Below are 18,356 nucleotides of genomic sequence, written 5' to 3'. Positions count from 1 at the left end.
GTCCAGGAATCCAGCACTGAGACACCCACAGGCCCCAGATACAACGGCTTGAAACTCCAGCTTTCTACCATCAAAAATATTAGCCTGGTGCACAGAAAGTGCTTCCATTCACAAAGATGCTGTAAACATAATTAATTCTCCTTTGCACGGACTCTGCTTCCCTGACTGGTTGCAGGGAGATGACCAGCCATATGGGAGACAGGCATTAAACTAAACAAGATCCCAGATTGGTTTTATTCTTCTTTTTTCTTTTTTTTTTTTTTTAATCTGAAGGGACCACCACTGGTGCAAGGCTCATTTCTTGTAGTGCCTTGAATAGCTATTAAAGGCAATTGTCATTTTGGACAGGCTGTGAGTTGAAATCCAGGAGTACCATGCTATTGGTGCTCCCAATGTTTGCCTCCTCCACCCCTCTCAGAAATGAATTTAATGCAGGTGCAGACACAAGCCTAACATAAGGGAGCAATTTTCTGATTCATTCATGTAAGACCCTGAGGGAGAGCAGGAACAAGATGTACAAAGGTAATGTGGCATTGTTAAAAAATTAACTTTGCTTCCATTTTATGGAGCCACAGTGCTGTGTTGCTTAGTTACGTGGATCAGGAATTTAACTGTAAACAAGATATTTCACTCTTCATTCCCTAGGGTTTTCAGCTCCATTTGAAAAGCGGTTAGAAATGAGCATTTTTTGCCAAATCTTTGGGCTGCTTCTTGCCATTACTTGTACCCTTTGTGTCTGCTGCTGCTGCTCTAGCAGCGCTGGAAGATGGAGGTGGTGGCATCCATGCTAGCGTGACCGCTCTCGGGCTAAAGCCACACTCCCCTCTGAATGCTGCACTTGTTCGGAAATGAGACAGAATGCTTATGACTTCTGGTTTGGTTTTTGTTTGTACAAATACTGACTGCACAAGTTCCAGGCATCAGGAGTTTGCCAGCTGGACTAAGCAGTTATTTAAGCCATTGGAAGTGGAAAAGGGGTTAATTACGTCAGTATATTGTTACATCACTAATGGAAATTCTGGTTTTGCCCTCAGGATCTCCACTGCTGTGTCTGCTCAGAACTGTTAAATATGACAAGGTCACTCACCCTGCTTTAGTAACAATGAGTGCTAACAAATTTGGTTGTTGCATGCATTGTCACTGCTCAACGGGGTCATCCCTGTAAGCACAAGCATTGCCTATGCCTTGTATCCAGCAAACCTCACAGCAGCTCAGATATTAGGTTACACTGTCTTATGCTGGAATATGTTTATAAAAATACAGTGTCACAAAACTTCTCTATTTACATTCTAAACCAGATTTGGTAACTAACAAATACAGGAAAGATGGGGAGAAAGACAGTGGTGAAGAGAGGTTAAAAAGTAGTGCTGAAGATATGAAGAAAATACTTTAAATGATAAGGCAAACTTTCAAAACATTTTTCTCTTCCCTTTTCCTTCTGGCTCTGAAGATGGCTGGGGAGAATCTGCCTTTTACAACACCATGTATTGAAGCAACATGTTCTTCTGAAGTTTAGTCACCCACTAATTACTAGTCTTTCATTAACAGCACAGACATAAATGATGCAGCACTTGCTTATATCCAGTAGTCTCTATTGTTGAGGATTAAAAAATTAAATCATTAGCTACATGCTTGTTAAACATGCTAAGACTGTTTATGTAAACTCCCTTGCTCTTATTTTGGCTCACACAGATGGTTAAGATATGTCAGCTAATATTTCTTATTTTAAAGAGAAGGCTAATTACCTAAATGTCAGATGTGCTGAGTATTACTTGTCTCGATGAGAACAGGAATGGAATGTGTGCACAGTTCATCCTAAATGTGGTTCCTGCTAGTGATTTCTTGTCTGGCTACTGATTTGTACAAACAGCATTGTCACAGTTGAGAAAAGCCTCTGTGGTGGCAATGGCCAAGCAGATCTCTCAAATCTCATGTTATTTAGAAAAAGTTTCGTATTTCTCCACCAAGGGTGCTCTTCAAGGGAATATCTGAAGACTGAGGCAAACATTAATAAGCAATGCACTTGTTTGGTTAAGGTTTCAGCCTTGACCTCCATCTTTAAACTCTTGTTTGTTATTAATCACGTGCTTCCTGAATCAAAGAGAATATTTTTAGAGAGGGAAAATTGTTCTGGGACTGGAGCGTTATGCGCCAAACAGACTTGCCCAGATGACAAATAGCCTTCACATGATAGCCAAGGTTCATCCAGCTGCTCGGCCCCATACCAAGTGATTGATGGTGTTGATATTCTAAATAGGCTTAAGATATGCCAAATATCAGGGTTGTAACAAAGTCCTTCAGCTATATACTGTAAATAGGCAAGAAGGCATGTTCCCAGCATATGGCAAATCTGAGAGCAGTGTCAGGATTATAAGTAACCTCGCAGGGTTTGTCTGGTTTCTTTCGAAGTGAGACAAAAACAGTTTTCTGTGCGGGAATGAGCAGGGTCATGCGAGGTCTGCACGAAGCTTCCGATTACCACCGATTTTCTCTGTAACTGGACACCCTTCAGAGTTATAAGAACATTTGATTTCTTAGCAGAAATCAATAAACTGTTTTTCTACCACAGTTCTGAGAAGGAAAGGATAGGATGTGCTCAGATGTTGCTGTCAGGAATTTTTTATATCTTAACAGAATGGTAAATTCACACCTGAATAGTTTTATCTTGATAACAACAGTACTGGCTCTTTCTACTAATCCACAAAGGGCTGTTCATCGATATCTCACAGGATCCAGCAGCTGCACCACAGGCGCAACAGTTTCATTGATCATTCCTTTTCCCAAGAGAAATTTCCTTTATTTTGTATTTTGTATTGTCCATCTTCTTCACAGTAAATGCTGCATGCCTTCTAGGCAGGGAACAGAAGCAGTCTTGGAAGTGCCAGGATACTGGAGGACAAGCTGCCCCCTGCTCTGGCTACAGGACTGGCAGAGGTTAGAGTGCAGGGTGGTAAGGTTTCTCTCTGCTTGGTCATTTGCAGGGGATAGTTAGCCTGCGTTAAACTAACTCCTCACTGACAGCTGGCAGGATTTTAGACCCCTCACTATGGGACACTCTCTGTTCCAGTTCCCTACTTGGCATTTCATGTCTTCATGTCTAGCTTGGTAGCTCCACTGGAAAATATGTGTTCCTGACTTGCAAGCTCTCAATGCAATGACATAATCTTACTTTTTAAGAGATTAACCCATCTTGGCCTTAAGACTATGTTTGAAAGGTTTTCTATGAATGACACTGAGGAAAGCATCTTTTGTGAAAAGGCCTTGATGGTGTAGGTTATTTCCTGGATAAAACTATTTCCTCAGTAATTGTAAGATGAGTCAGACTCACATGTGTGAAGCCAACTTCTGTACTGACTCACTCCATTTTGGGGCCAGCAGTTCCCTACTGGATAATGCCATGAGGAGTGGCCAAGACAGCCTCTGCACTGCACCAGTTTCATAGCACAAATTGGTCAGGAAGTAGAATCAAGCTACTCCAGGGCATTCAGATTTATCTAAACCACACCAGTAAACTCAGGATCGGTCATGCCCTGAAACACCAGCTGAATAACAGTGAATGGTGTTTCATAATAACCTGCTCAGTTTGGGGCCACAACATGGAGCAACTGGGCCATGGCCCTTTTCCATTAGGTATGGCTATAACCAGCTTCTTAAATTATCAGAGGTTTCAAAGTTCTCTCTTCTGTCATCTCCACGGACTGGCTGGAATTAGCTGAAATCCCAGAACATGTATCTTTATTCATTTCCAACTTACTTCTTGTTGGCAGTTAGAGCACAGCCTGTGGAGCCAACAGGACGTCAGGGGGAATTAGCAATTAAAATGTTCAGGGTTCTGTGGTGCCTCAAGTGATTTTGTTTGCATTCATCCTGGAAGCAGAACAACAAGCAAGATTTTAATTCACATTGTAATTTAAGTGTGAGCCTATGTGCTGATGTTCTTATCTCTGCATGCTCCATTTCAATAGAGCTCAAGCTCATTCAAAGTCACTCAAGTTAAATCGATAGTGAGAGTCCAGAGAATGAATGGAAAATGAATAACCATACAATTATCTTCAACTAATTCAATATATATATGAAACCAGAGCTAGCTTTTCCAGTAAATTCCTGTTCATAGGAAGCCTTCAGAGCGACACATCAAATGCAATGCTGAGTAAAGATAGTCATGGTCACAGTCATACTCTTGATTTTCATGTCATCTGCTTTTGGGAGTGTTAAGGCCCTAATGGAACACCAAGGGTACGTACTCTAACCTGCACAGCACAATTCATCAAACATTACCCAATAATTTGGGCATGGGGCCTTTAACTTCTGCTTGAATTATAGCCTGGATTTCAGAAAGACAATCATTACTTGAAGACTAGAAGTCATTGAGACTACCCCATTCCTATCTGACCTGCTTTGAGGGTTAATTACCCTTCTTAAAAGAACTCCTCTTTCTGTTCTGTAGCCTTTTCTCTAAGTTGCATGTATAACTTGTAATGATAATGAACTGTGATATGCCTTACTTTTGCTGATTTTCAATTGTTGGGCAAAATAAATCAGCATCCCTGACTTTGGCTGGACTGATTCTACTAGCTAATTCCAGCTGGATAGTCCTGCTCAATGAACAGTTTCAGTAAAATGACATTTGGAAGCAAGAAAGCTAGCTTTGCCAGGCAGCCTAAATAGAGGGGGATGATCTTGTTCCCCTTTTAGTCAACAGCCAGCACACTCTTATGAGCTGAACTGAACTCAAATTCATATCTGCCTGAGAGGTAAGACCATTCCAGTCCCTGGCATGTCTCTGACAGCTGTGTTGCGTTTCCAAGTAGGGGCTCTGGCACGTCTATCTGTGCTGCTGACACTGCTTTTTGCATGTGATGCTGTCACACCATGTAGCCAGCAGGAGTGGCAGGTGGACATGTGTCCTAAGGCTGGTGGGGAGAGCACTGATTCCAAAGGTTGAACACCTTACCCTAAGCAAAATATCTAAATACAAACATAAAAAGTGGACCTGTGCCAGTAAGAAAAATTGGCAGTTTCCTTGCCTTGGGATGCTGGAGCCTTGCAGATAAGGAGTTCCACAGCTAAAAACATTGTCTCTTTCTCCCTCCCTGCAACTTTAGTCTCATGAACTTCTTTTAGAAGTGACGAAAAGGAATTTTTCATACTGAACAAAGCAAAATATTTTTTCTTTCATATAGAAGAATTTTAATATTTTAGAACATAATTTAAACTGTTCCTCAGTTTTGGCTGCTAAGTCAGAGAATCAAAAATTATCTAATAACCCTGGATAATGCTGCCTTTCTAGGAATGACGTGTGAATAGGTTGTACACAAGAAGCGGTTTATCTAATAATGTGTCTTTCTTATATGGCCTTTACTATAAAGAAATAAAAAGGGGTTTTTTGTAGCTTTGGTTATATGGGTATAAAATTGAATTTGACCTAAACTCAATCTCTATTTCTACTAAGACTTGAACACATCAATATTAACTCATTGATCCTCCTGGAACCTCCTTCAGTTACGAAAGAGCTGAAGACATGATTGAAATCTACAGCAGAGCTAGAAAATACATCAAGCCCTTTGCACTTTGGTCCCATGCCCTGATAACATTTTCTCCTCTTAGTCTTTGTAACAGAATATGTTTTGCATATTATAACACTTGTAATTCAAACTCTTACTTATTCTTCAAGGCATGTAGATTAATGAGATTAATTAGTCCCTCCCTTCCTTTCTACATCTAGATATATTTTCTTACTCCCCTCAACTCTTCACCAGCCTGAACTTCCCTAGTCCCTTAGGCTTTCCCCACATGGCAGACTGCACAGATACCTCATTCTTGCTGCTCTCCTGAGTTCTCCCCTGGTCTCAGTGTTTCAGGAAGTCCAGCACCCACCTCATCCTCCCTTGTTATGATGGAAAAAAATATTTGGACCTGCTCTCACTATAGAGCAGACTCAAATTAGACTACAGAATTTACCAGATGCACTGGGTAATTGATATGAAAAAGCTGGCTCTAGTTTGCAAATTTGCAGAGTTTTAAATGCACCTAATGAAAGTTTGGCTTTGGATATCCCCTGACTGTGAGCAGTTAATCTGCTCCACAGCTTTGAGTCTCCCAGTTACTTACAATTAGCTATTTGTATATTCAATGGACTTCACTGTGTGAGCAAACTGTTTAAAAATACATTTTAAAGAGATGTTTTCACTTCATGTGGTTTTTTGCCAGCAGCATGGTTTTTAAAAATGTTTTTAAAACCTGTATAGCGCACAACTATGAAGCTCTACCTCAAAAGGCAAAGCAGAGCCCTTCACTTGCCGAGAGTGATCAAGGGATATGCTGTTGCAGCACATTGCAAGCCCTGTGCACTGCGTGAAGGCCTGGTAGGAGTTTTGCTTTCTTGTGTTGGAAAAACAGTGATAAGGTTGTGCAGAAGCAGGTGGGAAAGGTTACTTAATAATTGCTTCAATATGGCCCTTGCTATAACATTATCTGAATTGGCCTGGATATTTAGAAGAGAATTAGCCATAATGATCTCACTCTGTCACTTGTCCTTTTGTTTCCACTTTTCCAAGAAAAAAAAAATTTGATTTTGTTACAAAGTTCAGTTGAGGTTTCTGCCTGGATCTCCTGTGTCCAACCCATCTCTCTGCCATACCACATCTGCCCCGGGAAAGTGCGCTAAGGGCACTTCCAGAGATGGAAAGCCACATCAGCAAAATTGCTCCCATCTAATCCTGCTGTCTTGATTAATGTCTGCTACACCAAAAGAGGTAGCAGGTCAGCTTCAAGGGGAGCTGAGTGTGCCAGCTTTCCCTCTTACTCAGTTGCTTCTCTGTGACTGCAAAGCAGCCTGCTTGGAGATCCTGTGGGTTGGGAAAGGGATGATAGTTTCTCAGCTGGGTGGGAGCAGTCTCACGAAGAAAATTTGCCTGCTTGCAGACAAAATAGCTGTTCAGGGAGGCTGAAAATCATCAGACTTCAGACAACCATCAAGCCCTGAAAATGCATTCACTCGCTCAATCGCCAAAGTAGCAAATGTATCATATTCTTAAAACAACAGTAAAATCTCATTTTACAAAATTTATTTTTGAGCCATGACAGACTCAAGATTGTTTTAATAAAAGAACAGAGTTCGCTCCCCCATCCTATAAATTAAAAGAAATTTTCAGCTTGGAGCAATATTTTTGGTCAAGTTATAAAACAAAAGTAATCAGAGAAAAATGTGGAATACTTATGGAAATGAAGACAGCAGTTTCTATAATTCTCAACAACAAACCAGTATCTGTAAGTTTTATCCATATGTACTTTGCATGTAACTACAAGAGTAATTGGTGGCAGAGCCCCTTGTTTTCAAATGACATGCTAAATGCAGGTTTCTGGCCACATTTCAAGAATAGTTTCAGTTATTCAAATTAAATTTGCAAGGAACCTTTCTACTCTGTCATAAATTCTCTTTGCAAAATGCTGTGACAATGAATTCCTTAAAAGCAAGTACAAGTGGGGTAAGGTTTCCAGTGAGAGTTAATATCTGTTATTTGACCAGCTGATTTATCCAAAGGCACGTTTGGTCTTTACAGTCAGATTTCTTGGTTCACATTTGATTTGTATAAAATCTTGAAACAACATATCTATTCAAAATATTCATGATTAATTCAAAGGTTTTCAAATATTCTTCTCCAGCTTGTAGAAATTTTAAAAAATTATAACCCTCAGTTGCTCATGCTGAATTTTGTGTGCCTCACGTTGAGCAAATTTAGATTTGCTCCTTTTTGCCATTGGTTCCATTCAAACAAAATCCTCCAGTTTTGTGTTTGCTGTCCAAAAATCCTTTTAGTCTCCTTTTTCTCTGCCTTAAAATTCCACAAGTGTTAAATCCCATGCTGAAAAAATTGTCTTCACACAAATCTGTATAATTTAATACCAAAGATGTTTGGAAGGCTAAAACATTCCAAATGCTAATAATCTTCTGAAAGGGGACAACCAGTTGGAGTGGGGAGAGCTTAATTTTTTTCCCCCAAAATAAAATTAAAAAATAAAAAATTAAAACCCCCAAACACTTCTTGAAAAAAAAAAAAAGCTAGAAGTGGCTGGGAAAAGATCTTCTGATCTAAGGAATGATTTCTTTTTCCCCCACTAGCAAAATAGGTATGGAAAATGTAAGTATGCACAGCTGTGTTTATTCCAATGATTAGACATTCTATTTCTCTGTGACCTCTCTGCAGTGAGCTGGCAAGACACCTGGGTATGCTTAGAACTGTCTCATTCATACATTTACATTTATTCAACTTGGACCTTTCTTTCTCCCCCTCCTTGCCCTTTTCTTCTCTAAAAAGTCCACAGGAAAAAAAAATCCATTGAATCTGGTCCACTCCTTCTTCTCTCTGTTTTTATTGTGTTGGCAAGGTGTTGCTTAAGACTCTACTGATGCCTTTACACATTTTAAATTACATCATTGACACTACTTTAACACTGAGCATAAAATTTTCTTTTTCAAGGCTTTTTCAGGCTGAATCAGAGTGAAGAGGCTGAATCTGTGTCTGCAGAGGATCATGTAGTATGGCCGCACACATGATGTACTAGGAAGGCAATAGAATCTGTGTCCCAATGTTTGCATCTCTCATGCTCTATGTCTGTACTTGCATTTTCTTTATGCAAAGTATATGCGCATACAAAATCTGAACTATCTTTGCACTAGTACCTGGCAACTCTGATATTGATGGATGTTTAGTGGACATGGAGAAGTTTGCTTACAAAAGAAGGTCACCACAGAAATTTTGCAGTCCAGACTGTATTACTGATGCAGAAGTGAGACAGAGTGGGGTTAAAGGGTCTCCTCACTGTTAGCAAAGAAGTTTGGTACAGAGCTGAAATTCCCTCCTGGTCTTCTGAGTCTTAATCCAATGCCCTACCTGCTCCTTCAACCTTGTTCTGCAAGGTTGCATCAGGCTGGGAAGCAGGGCTTCCATATTATTTGTCTTCTAGTGCTATTGAAATCAGAAGAAGAATTTCCAGAAATTGGAAGTTGCCAGATAAATTCCAGACTATTTCCCTGAAACTTATTATAGTTTGTCCCCCGGCTTCTTTGGATATCTAGATATTTCAGAGCACTAAATACTGACTGCAAACTGTAGATCCAGTTCTTTTAATAACTGCATCTAAACCTATTGTTATTTTCCTTAGAGTTAGTCTAGGTTTGAACTGCAGAAATATGACTGTATATACACAGAATTACAGTAAACGAAACAACGATGAGAAGCATCTGTATACAAGGCAGTCTAGGTTTGAACTGCAGAAATATGACTGTATATACACAGAATTACAGTAAACGAAACAACGATGAGAAGCATCTGTATACAAGGCAGTCATTTTCCTTTCCTTTCAGGCTACCTGAATTCATTACCTGGCCTTCACACTGTGTGCTGTATACAATACAATGTCTCGTTTCTCCTCCATTCTGTAAAATCAGCTTTCTATTTTTTCTACTTCAAAACCATAACTCAAAAGGTCTGAATTGCTATTAGGTGTTAGTCAAAGGTGCATTTGATTTGCTGTTTTGGTACGTTTTTACAGGAAATGTTTAGGAAGGAGTGATTCCTTCACACATAATAGTTTTTACTTTATATGTGATTAGGATGTGTCTTGTGCAGGTTTGAGTATGCAGAGTATTCCACTGGGATCAGCAGCAGTGGTTTAAGCTTATCACCCAGCTGGAGTACCTTCTACATGCAGAATTAATCTGTATGTTTTTTATTATTAATTTTTTAATTATTTCATTTATTATTGTATTTGAACACAATGTAAAGAGATAATTACTGGGAGATTTCTTGCACCTTACTCCATAGCAAGGCTGAAAAGTCTTGAAACTCAAATGCAAGAAAACTCAACATGATAACCCACCTCTTCATGTGCCCCACAACATCATGCTTCAGAGCTGGGGAAATGCAGACACATTGAAAATATTTCACAGCAGTCCTATCATTGGATTTGTAGGGAAGTGTAAGCAAAAAAACTCTGAGATGAATGGGTTTCTGTGTATTGGTTTGCCTGCCTTTGGCTAGCCCATTAATACATTGGAATCCATAGAGCCAAGTCTTCATAGTTTATCTGTGGAAAACGGAGGTAACTTTGGCAATACTCAGGGTGGAAGAAAATGAGAGGGAAAATGAGAATAAAAGGGAGGAATAGAAGTAGCTAGGCTGGAAGCAGAGGGAGAGGAAGCACTGATGAGGATACAATACGAAATCTTTTCTTTGTATGTGAGTGGAAGGCTCTTCAGGTGGAACACTTAATACCAAGTCAAAGTGCTTGCTTATACAGTCATGTTACTAACCCTGTGTTTCACAGGAACAAGCTCTACTGGAAGGGGTAGAGTGGAGCAATTTCCTCTCATGGCAAAGCTGATTTGGCAGGTTTCCACCACCTTAATTTATCTACTTGAGTTAACAGAAAAGACAATTTTTTTTTCAACCCCTAATATTTTTTAAACTTGGATATCTCACTTGCCCAGTTTTAACATTGCTATGAAGAGCTAGTTCTGGTGAGCATAAACTGAAGCAGCCCAGCAGAGTGGGGGTGCTGCAGGTGACGGTGATAGGGGACATCTGTTCCATCAGAGACACCATGTGCCTGAAGTACCATCAGGAGCATTTTAGATATTTCCCTCTCCTCAGAGGAGGGAGAGAGGGGGTTTGCTGTCCAGAAGCACCCAATCCCCCAGTGAAATGTAATGGCAGTAGGTGAGAGAATCCTTCAGACCCCGCAGGGTCACGCATTCGAGGAACCCAAGGAGAGCATCTCCCTGGGATGGAAGGAGGTGGGAGCCCGGCTGTTTTGCAGGGCCGAAGTGGCTGAAACCACGTCAAGGTGGGGAGACCCGGGGAGCGCCAGGATAACAAGTCTGTGCGATTCTTTTGAGCTCAGCGTCTTTTGCAGGGGCTGGGGAAGGGCTGCCTCCCCAGAGCCAGGTTGAAATGAGGGCTGGAGCGAAAGAGTAGGAACCAGCAGCCATCCGTGCCCTGGCCCCGAGCGAAAAGGTGGTGTGTGTTCCGCCTTCACCCCTCCCACCTTCCAGCCACATTAAAGCCCAATTATTCACGCTTGATGTCAGCAAGGCTGGGCCCTGCTACCCGCTGCTCCCAGATCCCTTCCCCGAGGGGCCGGATTACCCCGGCGTGCACCATCGGGGTGGGTGGGGTTCGTGGGGCGCCCAGGCAGGCGGGAGCCCAGGGCCGGCACCCTCAGCCCCACATGGCGCCTGCTTCATGCCTGCCCTGTGCCTGGGAGACACCGCTCCTTTGGCCTCTGAGGTGGGACAGTGGCTGTGGAGGAGCCCTGGGTGCTGCTGCTGCTGGCAGCGGCGCACGGGCACCACGGGCTCCTCAGGCACGCCGGGCCGGCTGCTCCCGATGGAGTCTGCCTTGGACGAGGAGACAAGAGGGAACAGCCAGCCGCCCCACGGAGCGGCCACGGGCACCGGGAAAGATCTGAGAATTCAAGAGGAAGGCAATAAGCGAAGGGAGAGAACTGAGCTGACCCTTTTTTCCCCTCACCATTGACATGCTCACAGATTTTTATCAGGCTTTTTTAGCTGCAGGGCAAAGTGTTTCTTTATAGTTCCTTCCAAAGCAAAGCTGCCGCCAGATCCAGGCTGCGGCTTCAGCAGCTGTATCCCATCCCCCAGGCCTGCATAGCCCTCCTCGTGAGGGCCTGGGAGCCCTGGACGAGCCTGGCAGGAGGAGGATTTTGGAACCTGGGAAGCGCTCTGCGCGCAGTGCTGTGGGCATTTCGTGAGGGCTGCTGCCAGCTTTCGCCAAATGCCAACGCGTTTACCAAAACGTACGTGTCGTGCCAAAATCCCGCTGCGGGGACGGGGATGTGGGGCTGTGCAGCACAGCCAGAGACACCGCGGGCTCCCCTGGGTGCAGGGTGCACGGTGCAGGATGCAGGATGCAGGGTGCAGGATGCAGGGTGCAGGGTGCAGGGTGCAGGGTGGAGGATGCAGGGTGCAGGGTGCAGGGTGGAGGATGCAGGGTGGAGGATGCAGGATGCAGGGTGGAGGATGCAGGGTGCAGGGTGCAGGATGCAGGGTGCAGGGTGCAGGGTGCAGGGTGGAGGATGCAGGGTGCAGGATGCAGGGTGCAGGGTGGAGGATGCAGGGTGGAGGATGCAGGGTGCAGGGTGCAAGGGTACATGGTGCAGGATGCAGGGTGCAGGGTGGAGGATGCAGGGTGCAGGATGCAGGGTGCAGGGTGCAGGGTGCAGGGTGGAGGATGCAGGGTGGAGGATGCAGGATGCAGGGTGCAGGATGCAGGGTGCAGGGTGCAGGATGCAGGGTGCAGGGTGGAGGATGCAGGGTGCAGGGTGCAAGGGTACATGGTGCAGGATGCAGGGTGGAGGATGCAGGGTGGAGGATGCAGGGTGCAGGATGCAGGGTGCAGGGTGCAGGGTGGAGGATGCAGGGTGCAGGGTGCAGGCTCCTCTCTTCCCCGGGCCACCCGGCAGGAACCACGAGCCGCCGATGCTCGTGCGGTGCCGAGAGGCAGTAGAGGAGGGCCGGGTGTGAAATCCACGGCGGTGGGAACCAGTCCTGCTCCCTCCTCCCACCAAGCCCAAGTGTCACATTGGTGGCATCCAAGGACAGGGGCTGTGCAGCACCCACAGACAGGGAGGGGCATAGGCAAGCTGGCACGGAGCAGCTCTGCCCTCTCCCAGGGCTGACAACAAGCTGGTCACTTTCTTGAAGCCGGAATAAGACACTTTTGCGGCCTGACTGGGTTCATTTTCTCTTTTTTTTTTTTTTTCCTTCCCCAGCGGAAACTTACTCGTTTGTAATAGGAAGGTTCATTGTTTTCACGTCTGATATTTCTTTGATTACTTAAAAAGAAATCCCAGAAGCTTGTTTTCACAAAATAGTGATTGCATAATTGATGTGATTATGATGTATTTTGCTGTGTCACTGCAGCTCAGTTGATTATTTTGAGAAGCTCTGAGCACTGTTAGTGCTGCCATGTGTTGTGCATGCATGGCCTGGGCTTTCATCCCCCTCCTCATATGTACAATTGCCTTTCAAATACTGCTTCCTCCTGCAGGGACTGCATGAGACCCTCCTCTGCACGAGGAAAATGATGCAGACCCATAAAGAGCTAATATGGGCATATGACAAACACCGTGGGGTGAGGGACAAAGCTTTTTCTGCATAATGGCCGTCTGGTGTGAATAATCTCCCTAGAATCAAATTTACCATGTGGATGAGCACACAAGTGAAATAATTGGGCCAAATTCTAGGCTCTTTCCCTGGCTAAAAATGTACAGATAAAGAAAATACAGAACAGTCAAGTGGTCTGGAAATAAAATTCTTCTGAAAACAAAAGCATGAAGCAGATTATTAGTGATAATAATTAGTTAGAGCCAGAAAAATGTATCAGCTACATGCAGGTAGAAGTGTTTAAGTGTTAAGTGCTGTGTGTCTCACCCACAGAAGCCTTGGGAGAGCGGATTGCCTTCCCTTAACTTGGCTAGAACTTTTTAATTATTTTCAGCTTGAGGCTAGAGAGCATCGTAAGAGCCTTTCTTTTTCCTGATATTTTCCTCTCTTTGCTGTGTTCTTCTTTCTTTTCTTTTTAATTCAGGGATGAAACATTGCCCCCAGTAAGGCTTCTTGGCCCAATTTCCAGATTTCTGAACCTTTTGTTTTTCTCTACATGTGTGCAATTTTCACTATTTTTGTCCAGCGGTGACCTCTGGAATTCCAGAATAATTTTCCCTCCCCTTCCTGGTGCCCTCACGTGACCCAGGAACACAAACATCTGAGAGACCTCTGGGCATCTTCACATCTGCTGTTAGGTAAGATCAGAGCCATTGTGTGATGTATTTTTAACAGCAGGTGTTGGGCTGGAGAAGGGTGTGTTGGGTTTTGAGGGGTTGGGCAGAATCTGCACTTAATTCTTAGTTCCCAGGCTATTTAGGAACAGCTTAAAAAACACACTTAATCTGTTTGTACAAATTTAACATTGTAAAACCACAATAAGGAATTGCTAATGAAGTGCCAGCCTGGATTTAGTTTCAGCTTTGCACCACTGCTGTCCTAAGAAAAACAAAAAACCCACCCAAACAAAAAAAAAAAAAAAGCCCCACCAACCAACTTTAAATCTGAGTCCAAGACTCTAGTTTACAACTTATTTTCATGAAATACTATTGATTGATTACTTGAAGCCTGTTAATTATTATTTAGTCACGGTTTTCAACACAAATTCCTTACAGCAGCAAAACAAACAGTGTGGATGTTTTGTCTTTTGCCACTTAACACAGTTTGAACGTTAATTAAAATACCCTGTTAGCTCAGGGTCTGATTCACGACTGCATCTCTCCTGGTTGTGCTGCTGCAATCCTGTTGATTTCTGTGGCAATGTGGGAACCTTGGTGCAAAATGAGAGAAAAGGTTTCTTTAATTGATACCCCTCCCCCAGCCATGTTTAAAGGATCTTGCACGAAAGCCTCTTTCATGGTCTTTTAGTAGAAATTTATCATCTAAATTAGAGAAACAGTATAAGCAGAGAGTTTCTCCCAAAATATCATTGAAATCCTATTTTCACAGAAACCGCTCTCAAATTTTTTTATCAGACAAATCTAAAATGGCGCTTAGCTTTCAGTTATCTGCCAGGTATAAATGGCATAAATGGATGATTACTTTAAATACATCTTCTCTGAGAAGGGAGTTATGGGACCTCACAAAAGCATCAAGCTGTGACTACTTTCAGGAAATCACCTGGAAATAAATGATGAAGGTTGTTTCCATGTCCTTACATTCTCATTGCCTTTTTAGACAGATAATTGAATTCAGTGTGAACTGCAATTCATTTCTGGTATCACTAAGGAATAAATTATTTAATATTTGGGAGAAGAGACTGAATGACCTTTCAGTCACAGCAGCTATGATTATAAATTCTCATGGCCCCTGTCACATGGTTGTATCCATACCAAAATAAAGAGGGAGATTTTAGCCTTGTTGAAATTGGAAAAATTTTGATAGTTGTTTCACCAGTAAGATGGTTCCACCTGTTCACTTTTCTAGGCTACATTTGAATTTCACCACACGACCTGTTGAGTTGTCTCTGACCAAAGTCAGAATAGCTATTTTTGAGTAGATATTTTTAGCAATTCAGATAATAATTTTTAATATTCTAAGGAGAATAATATTTTTTCCATTCACTTTAGTGTGGCTAGAATCTCAAACAAAGTAGAGATTCCTACCTCAGTAGAGGTGCTACTGATTGTGGTAGTGGATGGGTTTGGAAAAATCTTGGTTAATGTGGTCAGGATGAGCAACCTCTACAGTTTATGCAGGCTGTGGCTGCCCTCTTGTTCTTCTCCATCTGGGGCTGTGGAGTGCTCACTGTGGCTCAGGTCCTACATCCTGTAATGGACATCTTCCCCAGGCACATTAGATGCAAATGCCATTATCTTTAATGTGGTTGGAAGTAATTTTCAAACATTTCTATGCCCAGTTAGTTGAGTCCAGAGGGCATTATTAAATCTGTTCTGATTGTAAATTTGTTTTACACTGACTGGTTCCATAACTGATCTGAACTGTCTTGGAATGTTTTTCAATAAGTATTAAAATAGTTATTACTTGAATTCCAGAGATCAATTCTTGTACAGCTTGGTCTTTGCGCCTTTCACTGTACAACAAGTCTTACAATAAAGCAGAGAATCCGTGGGACAGTTATCCAGTCAAAGTAGTGGGGAAGTCACAACACGCATAAAAGGCCCTTTCATCTGCCCTGTGATGTTTTTAAGCTTCTGGAAACTTGCTTCATCCCACTTAGAATACAATTTGAGTTAGGTTTCAGACACCGAGGATACTTTCAGACAGTACTCAGCAACCTACATAGATGTCATGAAGTGACAGAGAAAATTTTTTTCCCCTTTTCACCATTCCCAAGAGAGTGAAGGCCAACCATCTCCTCTGCTAGACTTCTGCAGTTGCTAAGCATTGTGTCTTGTGTCTCTCCCCTCAGAGCAAAACAGCCAGAGAAAGAGGGTAGCTCTCACGTCAGTTCAGTAAATCCACTGCTGGAGTTTTCATCCATGATGATTGCACTTGATTTCTCTCCTACTTTTCTCCCCACTTGACCCCATGATTACCTCCTGACTGGCTCTTCCACTGGGGCATCTTCAAGAGCAGGAGTACCTTCACCACAGAAATTACTTGAGACCAGAGCCTGTGAAATAGACAGGCTCCCCTTGCTCAAAAGGAAGGAACCTCATTCCACATATGCTGCATGGATGCTCTGAACCAGAGATTCACCATCATTTTTCTTACTGAGCTTTGTACTTTGTGTGATGCCTGATCTGAAAGGTGTTCTCTGAAAATGCATGTCAGGTCAGGCCTGGGAGCAGGGGGTAACACTTTATTTGCAAATCCCAAAAGAGCTTAGATGTGATTTAGGTGCTTGGAGGCTCACACTGTTATGACCTTGGCAAGTTCAGGGGCAATATTTAGAAATTTTTCTGGCAGGGAAATAGGCACCTCCAGGCATATGCAGCAGCTCAATAGGAATGCAAATGGTGGTTCTGAGGAGTACAGAGTCAGGTAAGTGGTGCTAGGTGAGTAAACTTTTTGTGAATCTAGTCCAAATCCATTGCAAGTAGGGATAATATCTGAAATGCTGGAACAGTGATCTGAAGGAAGTGTGGACTTGAAAAGAAAGAGGCTGATAAAGCCAGGAATGATCCAACTGAAGAAGAAAAAAATTTCTTTATTAAAAATCAGACCCTCTGCACTTGTAGACTATGTTCAGTTACAGAGAAGGGTGGCTAGAATGTGGCTGTCAGAGTAGATCGTGTCCTGAGGGTGAGCTGAACTCTTACACTGTGTTTATGTAAAAACACAAGTGGTTCTTTTCCTCCCTCTGTACCTTGATGCACAGAATTGCTGCAAGCAGGGTAATTAATCTGGTCTGTGCCTGCTCATCAAATCTTTCTTGTGGTAAGAACATCTCTAGGCTTTTTAAGTGAAAACTGTTTTCATTTTGGAGAAAATTGCCTTGTGCTTCAGATTTGGGGTTATCCTACAGGATAGGGTAGAGGCACCCTGCTGCAGAATGCTGCCCATTTGAGGGCCAGAAGCAGTGCTTCCTGCACTCACTTGGCCCCGGGCATGCAGATGGACGTGGGCAGCCAGAGCCCTTAGTGGGAGCTCAGCCCTGCTCAGCTCATCTCTCACAGTGCGGTGGTGCTGCCCTGACAACACTCTATGGGCTACCACAGCCTGGCTGCTCTGAGAGCTCATTGTATGCCTGTGACTTGCCATCCCTCTTTCCCCCTTGCTGAGGCTTGAGGCAGTCCAGCTAGGCACCCTTCTCAAAAGTCCTTCAAGGTTTGATTCATGCAGCCAGCATCTATTATAAGTCCTGTGGTAGGAATGTTACACTTTGTATTTTGAGTTAGGTGAATCTGGGCAAAATACTACATCTTATCCATTACTAGAAGCTAAGCTGCCTTTATTGTTGTTAGCAAAGCATGTTTTTCTTCTTGGCCTGTCTTTTGTTTTGTGTGGCATCTACATTTTGATGTGGAGATCTTTTACCATCCAAATACATCTATCCTCATCAGAATGGTTCATGTTGGATGCAGTATGTTTGCGTATTGGTGTTCTGGAAGAAAGCAGATTTTCTCCATGATATATAGTTGGATTCACCTTAACCCCAACAATGGTCTGCACACTCTAGAAGAAACACAGGAGAAGAGCAGACATAAACCAGATTTTTCAAATAAAGTCTTAACAGAACAATGGATGAAATTAGTCTCTTCAAGGTTTCTGTGTCATCAAATGTTACTGTTGACACTCTGAATGTAGCAATAGTTGTTACACTAATTAGAGTGGTGTAGTTCTGGAAACAGGAACTGTGAAAAGACTGTGTCTAGAAGGTACTAATAATCTTTTGATACCTGTATTTTTGCCATTCTTTATTATTATAATGAGAGTGTTAATGTGTAAGGGAGAAATCATGTGTGTCCTTAATAAAGAATGAAGCTGCACAGTTGTTATCATTTTAAGTACCATATTCATTTAAAATCAAGTAGGCAACTCAAAGGTTAAGAGGTTTAATGTTCCTGAACTGTACAATTGAAGTACTATAGTCCAGGTTATTGTTAGCAATTATTCAAAGTGCTTGGGGTTTTTTAGTAGAAACTTCATTTTACAGAAGAAAGTCCCCCTTAACTTTAGCCAGCATTGCAGTGTGACCATTTAACTGCACAAAGCACATCACAAGATGCTGTCATGACATAATTTGCTCCCAACAGCTATTTATATGCTGTTCAATAACCACCCTCAAACATTCTTCAGTCTCTCTAAAGTTTTCATGCCA

At 42.7% G+C, this 18,356-nt stretch overlaps 1 long non-coding RNA gene across 1 annotated transcript; it reads right to left on the bottom strand.

Annotated features, from left to right (window-relative positions):
- Positions 1-231: 231 nt before the first annotated feature.
- LOC137485819 (uncharacterized) lies at positions 232-11,224 on the bottom strand. Its single transcript, XR_011005468.1, has 3 exons — positions 11,050-11,224; positions 10,316-10,415; positions 232-3,867 (listed from the first exon to the last, which is right to left on the bottom strand). It is a non-coding gene; the product is annotated as an uncharacterized lncRNA (long non-coding RNA).
- Between the last annotated feature and the right edge of the window lie 7,132 nt (positions 11,225-18,356).

The sequence above is a fragment of the Anomalospiza imberbis genome, chromosome 1 (genome assembly GCF_031753505.1).
Source record: "Anomalospiza imberbis isolate Cuckoo-Finch-1a 21T00152 chromosome 1, ASM3175350v1, whole genome shotgun sequence".
NCBI lineage: Eukaryota > Metazoa > Chordata > Aves > Passeriformes > Viduidae > Anomalospiza > Anomalospiza imberbis.
The sequence above is the reverse complement of the archived record's forward strand: the minus strand, read 5'-3'. Positions and strand labels throughout refer to the sequence as shown.